We start from the raw sequence: 12208 nt of genomic DNA on the forward strand, positions 1-12208 counted from the left end.
TCATGCATGTGATGATACTTTTTTTCCAGACATCTAGAAATACAGGGTGCATGTATGTAGATAGTGGGGAGGGTTTGTTTGTGTAGCCTTGTTCACCCACGCAAGCAGGAATTGAGATAGTGACCAAGGTACTTGGTCACTAAGATGCTTGCTCACTTGGGATTCTTCATGTATCAAAGGCCGAGGTGGTGCAGTGGTTAGGGTGCAGTGCTGCAGGCCACTTCAGCTGACTGTTATCTGCAGTTCAGCAGTTCTAATCTCACCGGCTCAAGGTTGACTCAGCCTTCCATCCTTCCGAGGTGGGTGAAATGAGGACCCAGACTGTGGGGGCGATATGCTGACTCTGTAAACCGCTTAGAGAGGGCTGAAAGCCCTATGAAGCGGTATATAAGTCTAACTGCTATTGCTATTGCTATGTATATGGGACAGTTTCCTGCCATTCAGACTTGTAGACGTGTAGACAGAGTCATAGTTGTGAGAGACATGACATTGGGAGGAATGGCTTCATATGGAAGTAATACTGTACTAACGTTTTCCCCGTGGATTTGCTGAAGCAGTTTCTGAAGCTAATACAGTGTCACTGAACCTTTTGTGTATCACAGCAAAATAAAGCCTTTTCTTCAAGAATTGTTTATTATCTACTGCCGTGGGACATGCAGCCTAAATTCATATCTGAAACAATTTCCCCCCCATAACTGAAAAGTAATAACAGAAAAAGCTTCAGATCAGTGATCTCAGGTTCGCATTAGCTCTATACTTATGGTTTCCCAACATGAAAAATCAGCTTGTCATTGTATGTTAACTCATCCTGGTGGAAACTCAGAGCTCCAAGTCTCCTTTGTTCAGCTGGAGAGTCCACATCAAATGAGGTTGGAACTGAGAATCAAATTTCCATCAAATCCAGGCAGGATATGCATTTTTTAACACCTGCTCCATTTCAGTATTACGACCTGTTATTGGAAGAAGAGTTTGAAAAATGGGCTAGATGTGCTGAAACTAATGTAACCTTGACCTTGCTCACAACTTTCATAATGGCTTTTTCTTGCTGATTGATAATTTCATGGGGGAATGCATTGTGCAGAATGGAAGCTGCGAGCATTTTATGTATCAGTTTACCATTGACTGGGAAACAATGGAGCCTCAGGTTTGTGACCTTTCTAACTATATCAAGCCAGAAGTCACTGTCGCTTTGATTAACCCCTCTAATCCCCGAGAACAAAGACAAGAAAGACCCACACAGGCAACTGTTGCCAAATTGCTGCATTGCACAATGCAGTCGATTATTGGAGTAACATCACCAAGTTCATCTGGTCACTTGGATGAGCTAAACAAAACATCGGTTTTTGATCATACGTGTAACGTAATTGACTTTCACGAAAGTCACTCATTGTGATTCATTTAAACGAATTGTTGCTGATTCTGTTCAGCAAAATGGGTGAATTAGAATACCAATCCATTTTTCAATGAGGCTTGTGCTACTTTAATGAAAATAGTAAATTGAATATTCCATAAATTAACCACAACTTAGTTTTTGGTTACTACAACATTCTACCCTTACTTTGCAACAAACTAAAATGGTGCTCCTCTGGTACCCTCTTTTTTAACATACACACAGAGCGTAATCTTATGGTCCTTGGGAACCATAGGCTTGCTCAAATCTGCCCCCATTTAAATAAAAAAGGTGGGCATTAATATTTGGTTCAATTCTCACACTGACTCTACATTGGTGTCTTCCTTAATCAAAATCCCTAAACTTGGAAAATATTCAAAGATTTGCTGGACCCTAAGTTTCCCCAGGTCTCCATCAGATTTCCATCAATAACATTTAAACGAGCCGAAGATTTATTCCATCCAGCTGGCTGCAGAACTTTTTGCTGGTATATTAAGTGTTTGGAAATCTGCTGCCAGCAGATCTTTTTTATTTCACTGAAATTGAGTGCACAATGTGAAATGCTTAGGAAAAAAAAACTAAGCTTTTCTCCTTCGGCGTTACTGTATTTATATATCACATTTAAAAAACCTCCCTCACAGAATGACTCTGGACAATGTGCAAATGAGACATAAAAACCTAAAAGCTATATATAAATATTATAATAGGCAGCAGTTTAAACAAGAACAGGCTCATTAAAATTCAAAATTAAATTTAAAAGTGAGGCGGGCCTTCAAGGCAGTAACCGGCCCCATGGCTGCATATGCTCCTCTGGGCACCAAACAATTTGGCAGAGCCAGGTATTCAGACATTTCCAGAAGGCCAAAATTGTGGGGGGGGCCACCTCAACTTTGGGGAGCAGAATGCTCCAAAGGCTGGGGACAAAGGCAGAGAAGTTAAAATAAAAACAATTCTGCAAATGTTTGCCTGCTATCTCCTGCTGAAACACCTATTAACTATTATGACCATTTTTTTAAAAAAAAGCTGTAGTAAATAAATGAGAGATCATGGCAGTGATTATTGCATGACTCAGATGCCCTTTAGCTGATCATTTAGCTATAATGGAAACCATGCATCTGAGACAAGAGGCTGCTTAGCTTAGAGAACAGCCATTGGGAAATAGATCCACGTAATCAGGATTTGCTCACGAGTTGGTGGCTAAAATCATTTCCCAAATATTTGAGAGCTGTTCATGAGCAAATATCTTCCATCTAGCTGGCAACATTTGAAAGCTGATCCGTCTCATTCCTAAGAGTAAATCACCCTCCGCAATTAAATTATGTAATTTAAAATCCAACAATATGTAGAAAACCAATTAAAAATGAAACATATTCTTTTAGACATTTTGGTCTTTAAAGGCAGTCTAGAAATAGTCTGAGGGTTAATTGTTGTATCTTCTCTAAATATTACATACTTGCATTTTGATCAAGAGATGTAAGATTAAAGCATCAACTTCTAACTTGTTATTTACAAGATAATGCTAAAACTATATAATCATTAGAAGGGTGGATAAGCAAACTCTTTTCAATTGGGGTGTGGGGTCTTGGGGTATGCGGGATGCTAAATATTTGTTACTTGGTCTCTCATCAGGTTACCTAATACAACACAGAGTATTCCTAGCAGGTACTTACTACATTTGCAGCACTACAAAGCAGCCTTCCCTTCTTTTTCATATTACTGTACTGCATTTAGCGTCCAAGGAATATAGTGCACTTCAAGCACTTAATGGCATATGAAGGGTTAATGGCAAATGAGATGCTTTTTTTTGCCAAAGTTTCAGTGAACAACCTTTGTGTTAGAGGACCAGGAATTAAGGCTTGTATTGCTAAAACTACTCAAGGGTGAAAGCCTACTTATATCTGCCTTCCTGCACAGGTTTGAACCAATTTTGTGTCCTCGTTGTGTTTTCTGTATCCCTCACAGCAACAGCTTCAGGAGAACTTTTTTTTAAAAAAAACAAACCCCCCACACCAAAACAGTTTCTTTATATCAGCAGAGTTCTTCGTTAATCCTTGGAGATACTGTTCATGCGTGATTTCAGGCTCATTCGCAAAGCCTTGGCAGCAGCTATTTCTTCAGGGTAATCCCATTGCTCTTAAAGTTGTGTGTGTGTGTGTGTGTGTGTGTGTGTGTGTGTGTGTTTAAAATGAACATTTCACTGATTATTAAACTAAACACCTTTTTCAAAAAGGAAATCTGATGAAAACAGATGAAAGGACGTTGTTGCTTGAAGCACACTTCACAGCTGCGTTCTCTTGGCTTTTCTCCTCTCTGAATATCTTTTTTCCCCACTCTCCTTTCCTTTAATGAGGTGAAACTAGAAATGGGGAAAGTTGGTCAAGGACAACAAAACTATCAGAATGCATTTTCGAAACGTGAGGTACATGTTTTGCAACCCTTACTGTTATAGATAGAGAAAGAAAAACATACAGGATGTAAGCAAATCCGGGTATTCTCTTGTTTCTATAGTAGAAGAGTCGTAGGAAGGGCTGTGTGTAAGAGGGATGGCAGGGGGATAAAGCTAGACTCCACCACTAATCCTTTCCATTCTTCTGATGCCGCTGATTAAAAATCTCCATGTAAGTTTTCTATCATATCTTCCATGGGTTCCTTTGCAAATAAAAGTGACCAAAGGGGGAGACTTACAAATGCAATTTATGAACTAGGACATTTGCACAATGAAAGTGAAAGTCTGCTCTGCTAACACCCATGCCAAGTTTCATATTTTTTTGAATCCACACCACCATATATCATCATTCGGTAGTTTCTGGCTGGGAGTGAAGTCATGGGAAGTCATTGGTTTAATTATTGTACTGAAGGCACATAAGTCATTGTCAAACCCAACAGAATACTCTTTGGTACCTGGTGATTTTGCTCTATGTGAAAAGAAGAAGGAGACATGTGAATTAATCATTTCCTTTCATTTCGGTACTAATGGCTTTGCTAGAAACTGGTTCTGCCAGCACCGCAGGAACTCTATAAATACTAATCCAATAGTAAAGCATTAGCGGTTTAATTTCTATTTACCATCTGCAGGAGTAGCGACTTAGAAAAATAGTAAAAAAGGCAAGTGTCAGAGTAAGAAAAATAGAGCACCAGAAGATTCTAGTACTCTAGAATGACCTTATGAGTGTTTCTTCATCTAAATAGGATATACGTCCATAAATAGGTCTACACATTAAAATCTACCTTGTTCTAAAATAGCCAAGGTAGAGAAAAGATAGGCAAGTCTCTTTAGTCAGCTTCTACATTACCCATACAAGGAAAGTAAAAGGAAAGGAAAGGAAAGAAGGAAAATAGTAAAAGAGTAGCATATCTTACATGGTTCTGGTGTTTGGCATTCTAAAATATTCTTGCAACATTTTCCCATTTCCCCCCAGAAATGGGAGCAATGTGATGTAGCATCCTTCCTAAACCCAGATGGGTATTCTATTAATTGAAACCCGGTGCATCTGAAGAGCCTCAGGCTGAGAATCAGTTTGATAGATCTATGTTTACCTGTCATTGATTGATCCCAAAGCAGAATGGCACCTGCTTAGGGTTTGGCAGAAATGCCCAGAGCAAGACTGAGCAAGCTGAGAAAACATTTAGGAAGAAATCTGTGCCAGTCGTGTCTCTATTGCTGCCAACTATGTTCCATAGATATATTGACAGAATTTCCAGGATTCGGGGTCCATTGTAGGAAGTTTTTTTATATGTAAGTCTATTTCATATGTCATTCAGGCTGTGCTTTGTAGAAGTTCCAAAATCTGCAAAAATATTTTGACTGGAGAACAATTGCATTACTCCCTTCTACCCTGTTTTCCCCAAAATAATACCTCCCCAGATAATAAGCCCTTCCCAAAAATATTGCAACACAGCAGCAGCCATGATGCATCTCAAAAACAATAAGACTTCCCTGAAAATAAGGCCAAGTGCCTATTTCAGGGGGTGTGTGTGTGTCAAAAGAAAATAAGACCATGTCTTATTTTTTGGGAAACACTTCTGGTCCTTCAGTCTTTGACCAAAGAAGAAGAACACTCTTCTAAAGTTGATTGTATGCTTTCAAAATATGGAATGGGTGGTTTTTTAAAAAGAAAAATGGTTAAAGACTACTGTATTTTTGCTAGACTTTGATAGTGTTAGGTGAAACAGGTCAAGTCAAGTGTGGCACAGAGGCTGACAGTTTATGTTCTCAAAGTATTATCTCTTTGGAAGGATGGATCCCATACTGCCATCATGACCAAACAAAAAAACAAAACCATGGCTTGAATGGCACCGTCAGTTGGGTAGGATGAATTAGACACCGATTCCACCAGGCGGAATAGAGGCAGATGGGAAGAGGATCAACAGCCCAACAGCTGGCACCTTCTCAGGGCTGAGCTCATTTACGTAAGTGGAACACTTGTGGCCAAACAGTGCTAATGGCTGAGGATAAGTAACTACCTTATTAACAGTGGAAGCTTTTGGCACTAAATTAAAAACCTTGGCTTCTAGCCTTTCCACTGCTCTGGACTCTTAGGAGACATTAATATCCCTTCTCCCCAGCATTCTTATTATCGCTTCATTAAGGATCAGATAATGATATGTGTGGGTAGTTTATTCTGCCCAGATTCTGATTAATGGCTAATGTTTCACAAGGTGTTAATGGGTGCTTTATGATGTGAGCAGAAGGGGTCCTCCAATAATCTCTTTCACAAACTAATTTTGCCATTTTCACTAATGTGACAGATTTAACACATTCTTTATAAAAGCCCCTGGTGACGCCTCAGAAAGTTTTGGGCACATTATATAACTGCGGTAATACTTCTGCCACAGCATCATTTTCAGCTTTCCACTTCCCGAACTCACAAAAAACCAAGGGTGCCTCTTGGCTGTAGATAAAAAAAAAAATTTGTCCATCACATCTTAATCAGGCAGGATTAGTGGCAGGATGTGTCTTCACCCTGTGCTAAAGGGAAGAGCCCCCCTTCAGAAAGAGCCCTTTGGCCTCAGCTTTTCAGAGGAAAAGCAACTTGGCTCATTTTTGAACACAAGCAGACACCAAAGGGTGGAGTGAAGAAGCATAATCATTCTTCTCCAGATGTAGCTGCAAATAGCTCTCAGATATTTGAACATAGGAAGTGGCATACACATTTTAAACAAGTATAAATGCATACATATAAATAAATAAAACAGACTCTTGAAAGTAGTTCTTCCATTGTTCGTGCTTCTCTTCAAATGATGGTGGAGAACCACTTCAGAAAGCTGCTTAGATGCAGGTGCTTGAAAATACTGCTCTAGGCATGTTTTCTGTAGTTAAGGATGAACTACATAAGATACCGCTGTAGATAGTCACATGTGAGAATCCCTGGATAAAATAGAGTTTGGGGAAGGAAGGAGGGAGGGAAGGAGGAAGGAAGGAAGGAAGGAAGGAAGGAAGGAAGGAAGGAAGGAAGGAAGGAAGGAAGGGCTAACACATGGCAAAAGGTCCCATGTACTCATCAGATCTGGATAATTATTAGTGGTATCTGGTTTCTTCTTGGTCTTAAAATGACAGGGCAGGTAATTTACTGAGAAATAATTCTTACATACATGTATTTAAAGAGCTCTTCTCAATCTGAAAAAACATTTTCATCATCACCAGTTTTTTCTTTGTTTTTAAACTGCTACAACAGAAAACACTGATGCCTCAACTTTTCTTCTGAAGGACATACTGAAAGCTCAATTCAGATTGATGACATTCTTATTTTATTGCCATATATCATATATCTAAGTAGCAGAGGTGAGCAACACCCTTTAAAGTCAGTAGAAACTCCTGTCTTTCTGTACGTCTGGTGAATCATTTCAATCAGATGCAGAAACAAAATCTGGCAGGAAGTGGGTAAAGCTCTAATATATCACCCCATTTCCAGCTGCCAATGCAACATGACATGTTGCACCAGCCTGCCCCCCCCTCACCCTCCAACAGGTCCCATCTTCTCCTCCGCTGCCGCTCCAGCTGCTGACCCAGTGCAGCATCTCACTCTGCTTAACCATCCCCAATTTTCCCGGCTCTTTCCTTTCCCTTCCTCTGTTCAGCTGTAGCCCCTGGCTCTGCCCTTCTCCTTCTACAATGTCCCCAATAGGAGAAGCCAGCCTGTCTGTGTATCATCACCCATTAGCATGTTCAGGCTTCCCAGTACTTCCTTCCCATCTTTCCCTAGGAGCAACCAATGTGCTTGGCTTTCCCCACTCCCTCCCACCTGAGCCCCCTTTGCCTGCATCAAAACAGCCTGGTAAGGGCAAGTAATACCCCTTAAAATAAGTTGTACTGTGTTTTTAGAAAAGTTCAGTCTCTCATAGTTTACAAATCTGTACTCTGTGGTGCATGGTTTCCACATAACCCCACAACAGAAAAGAAGCCAGCCATATGCAATGACATCCAGTCAATTCTGCACGTTACATGAAGAGTCGGATTGCTAAAAAATGACAACACCCATCTGGCAATATCCTTGTTTAGCAGAGGCTTTTCTTGCAGTGGGGAAAGAGAAGGAAAAATGGTCACTGATGTAGCAGAGCAGATAAAAGCAGGATGTAGCAACCACACTTGATAAAGATTAATGGAGACAATTCTTTCCCATTTATGAAGAACTGAGTTCTCTCCACTGAACAAGGCATTTAAAGACATCCTCTGTTGCAAGTCCCCAATGTATTGCATGGCTTCAATCCCTATATGAAATTAGCAATATAATCACATAGGAATAAAAAGCCATAGAAGACAATGGGATAATGCTGTATCTATATATCCTGCTTAGCAAATTTGTTGTAAATTCTTCCGCACTGCCTCTTTTCATTCTTCTTTTCCCCAAATACATTTTCAGGCCACAGCCTTCATTGTTCAGAGTTTTAAAAAAACAGACCAAGGTTTAGGCTGAACCGAAGTCATTAAGTGCCCTAGGACGAGTGCCCTGTTGCGTTAAAGAAGAGAAAGACAAGGAGGGAAATGTGTTATGTTGAGATTGGATAAAGAAGAAGTGGAAAAGAAGTGAATAAGACATGAAAATGGAAACAAACTTGTTTCTGTGTTTTTATTCCTGCCATCAGGCTATGGATATTTATTTATGCCATTAATGTTTATATTTTCATTGTTCTTTGGTCATTCTTTTGGAGGTTATACAATCACCTTTGGGAAAAGCATTCTTTCAAAAATATAGTCCAGGCAGTCTTTTCATGGCCCTTGGAATCACTCGGATAAACTTATGAAATAATTGTGGATTTTGATATACTATATCAAAATAGTATTTCAAATAATTGTTTTGATAGACTATATACCTAAATTTCTGGGACAAAAATATACTATGTTTGGTCTATTACAGATAAATGTATGTTGTTAAAAATACTTTAGTTACTAAATTGGGGCAAAGCTTTACTTTATCTTTCATGTGTCATAGTTATTAAATCTGTGCAAAGCATACCAAAGTGGTGTTTTTGCAAAGAGTGTCTACATCTCACCCCTGATGCTCTCCTGAACATTGGCATTGGTCTCTTAATCTTGCCAATATGAATTACAAACATCAATGGGAGCTACAACTGGTATATTCTAGAATACAAGTAGAATACTAATAGAGATGAGAACCCTAATCATGCTGGGTTCCCAGACAAGTGGAGTCTTTGCAAATATTGATGCCAATGCTTCCTTCCTTCCCTTAATCTGCTACACGTTAGCACATTAGTACATTACAATATTAATTTCACTGGGCTATAATCAAGTCAATAGTAGTTGGGAGTTATACAAAAAACATTAGTTGGGAATTATACAAAATATAGTCTAACTAACACTTTCAAGTTGGCAAAGAGTTCATTTAAAAATGCTCACCTGTCTGTTGCACCACTGTTCGTTACCCTCTGGAGCTTGTTGACAGTAATCACGAAGCTATGAGAAATTGCAAAAATATAAAAATGGTTTGATGAGTAAACACCTCAGCAAGGCCTGATAAGAAACACATACGTTACATACCATCCCAGAATTGTAATTCCAAATCTCTTATCATCTGAAAAGAACTAATCATTCAGTATAAATTGGCTTGCCAAATGAAAGCAAGACCTTATTATCTGATTAAAAAAAAATATTTCTCTCTTCTCTATTACAAGGTGCAGGAGTTAGTTCCTTGGTTTTTTTTGTGAAAAATAAGTGGGCATTAGTATACCAATAAAGACTCAATTATTTATAAGATCTTTATCCATTATTTCTCACTCACTCTCACTCATACCACCATATACTGCTGTGTAAATTTATGCAGATTTATTTGAGCCATCTTTAAACTTAGCTATAAAATCTTGTGCTGACAGCAATCTGGAGTAACAACTCTTAATGCTAAATATACTTAGAGGAAAAAACTTAGCAACAATGTTTTTAAATCAAAGAATATTTGTGTGTCCTTCAGAGGTATTCTAGAAGACATTAGAGCAAACACATTCAAATTCATTTTTGTGGGACCTTCCCATCCTGAAAATATTTTGATTTCAGGAATATAGAATTCACCAGCTTTGTCTATGATCTAGTCTACCATTTTATTCAGAATTATGGAGAATGAAAAAGGCATAATTTTTGCTGCAGTTTTACCAAAGGCGAGCAGAGTATTTGTGTGTGCACTCTCACACACTTGGTTATCTCATTTCTAGTACATGTAAGCAATATTTGATCTATTTACATCTATCGAAAACTGAATTTGCAGAACTATTTTGTTTGTTGTTGTTGTTATTATGGTTGTTCCTGCTGAATTGAACCTTAGAAGGCTGTTCATGACTATGGTTTGGTATTGGAATTGACCAATGGATGCTAACTGAATGTCAATGTACAATTTTGAATGCTGAAAGACTCAGACAGTTAATATTATCATGCTCAAAAACCTGTTTCCTCTGAACAGAATTCAGGCAGGTTTTTAAAATATACCTGAGCAATGGAGCGAGAGGCAAGACACTGGTGAAAAAAATGCATCAAAACTGGCCTGCTTCAATTAATTATTAAGCTCTTTAATCATGATGCCAGCAGAAAGAGCTTTATTTTTCATTATTATTCCATCTTCTTGATTTCTAGCAGTTTGGATCTGCTGCAATCTGAACTAAGGAAAGAGATGATTCTTTTTAAAAATGTCTTGGTAGATGGCTGTAACAAATTTGTGAAATGTTTTAAATATATTGTCACTTTATGATTTGGGCTCCACAATTAATGTAGTCTGTTTCTGCTCATCACACTAGATCAAGGCAATTTCTGTTAAACAATAACATCCTGTCGGATCTCCAAATCTTGCCTTCTCAGTGACAGCACCTGCCCTATGGAACAGCATTCTCACTCATGCATCCACCCAAGATTTGGATGGTCCCAATGTAATAAATAAACACGATGGCCTTGAAGGTCAGAGGGAGGATCTGCTACCAAGGCAACTATCAGGGTTCCAAGTAACACTCCCCAACAAAAGAAGACTCCGAAGCTAAGCATTCCTCAAAGATCCATTTTATTAGAGATGTCATATTGGCACATCTGGGAAAACCCAAATCTGAAAGCTTCCAGGTTTTCCCCACCCAAAAGAAAGTCCAGGTCCCTGCCCCAGCACCCACAGGTCCATCACATGGTCCAATCAATGCACCATCTTAACTGGAGATACTCCCCAGTCACACCCTTCAAGGTGCAGGGCAGAGTGGCCTTACCTCTCGTAGAAAGGAATGTTATTTTGACTACGTATCTCCCCAGCTCCATGCAACCCCCACTCCCAGTTTACCACAATACTAAATGTGACAATCCTGAAGGTCCAAGGTCCAAGGCTTCCAGGCCTGACAGCAACAACCAGATAAACAGAACTTGAGTCCAGCTAAGAAAATCATTTTTTAAACCACCTCATATATCCCACCCACCCCCCAATTCTCAGGAAGTTACAAGAAGGTAGAACATTCAAATGTGCAAGAAGCTGTTTCTATACCTGTACTAACAAAAGTACTTTTACATCTGCATGATGTCAGTTTCTAAGTCTTCTCTACCTGATAAAGCTGACAGGTATTGAAAGCATGATTGCTTCCACAGGCATTTTGATCAAACAGTTGGATACATTCTACACAACTATGGTTGTGTGTTTTTTTCTTTCCTCCTGTGAGTAGAGTTATGGTTTGTTCTTGGGTGCTTGGGGTTATGTGTTGTATATTTTTCTGTCTTTTTCTGTTCTTATAAGCTGTACCAAAGTCACGTGTGTGAAATGAGAGGTTCTATAAATCATATAATGTATATAATATATAATATATAACGTCCCTATGGAACGATCTACCCCCAGAGATCCGGACCCTCCTCACCCTCTCGGCCTTCCGAAAGTCTACTAAGACCTGGCTATTCCGGCAGGCCTGGAGCTGTTGACCTCATGAATGAGGTCCAGCCTCACTAAGATCGAGTGCATGATGTGTTTTTTAACTTGCTTTCCCTCTTTATTTTAAATTGTTTTTGTATACTTTTTAGAACTGTTTTTATGTAAGCCGCCCGGAGTCCTTCGGGATTGGGCGGCATATAAATTCATTAAATTTGCAATTTGCAATTTGCAATATAAATCAATCCATAAGTCTATGAGCAGAAATAGGAAAAACATAGACGACTCTAGTTTTATTAGACTACTTTTGACTGTTAAAGTCTCAAGGATGCAGGCTTCAACAAGGAATAATTTAGTACAGTTAGTCTCGATGAATGACCACAATTGAGTCCAAAATTGCTGTTGTTAAGCAAGACATTGGTTAAGTGAATCTTGCCCCATTTCAAGACCTTTCTTGCCACATTTGTTAAGTGAATCATTACGGTTATTA

The 12208-nt window shown here is 39.0% G+C and overlaps 1 long non-coding RNA gene across 1 annotated transcript in view; it reads right to left on the reverse strand.

Annotated features, from left to right (window-relative positions):
* Positions 1-3548: 3548 nt before the first annotated feature.
* The window catches only part of LOC106542512 (uncharacterized), a 94655-nt gene continuing 85995 nt past the window's right edge, over positions 3549-12208 (reverse strand). The window contains exons 3-4 of the long non-coding RNA XR_015695912.1: positions 9246-9302; positions 3549-3746 (exon numbers count right to left, since the gene is read on the reverse strand). This is a non-coding gene — a long non-coding RNA (uncharacterized LOC106542512). The remainder of the gene's footprint in view (positions 3747-9245; positions 9303-12208) is intronic.

Source organism: Thamnophis sirtalis, unplaced genomic scaffold (genome assembly GCF_051295495.1).
Source record: "Thamnophis sirtalis isolate CommonGarterSnake01/CBP01778 unplaced genomic scaffold, rThaSir2_p1.2 scaffold_3, whole genome shotgun sequence".
In the NCBI taxonomy this organism is placed as follows: Eukaryota; Metazoa; Chordata; class Lepidosauria; order Squamata; family Natricidae; genus Thamnophis; species Thamnophis sirtalis.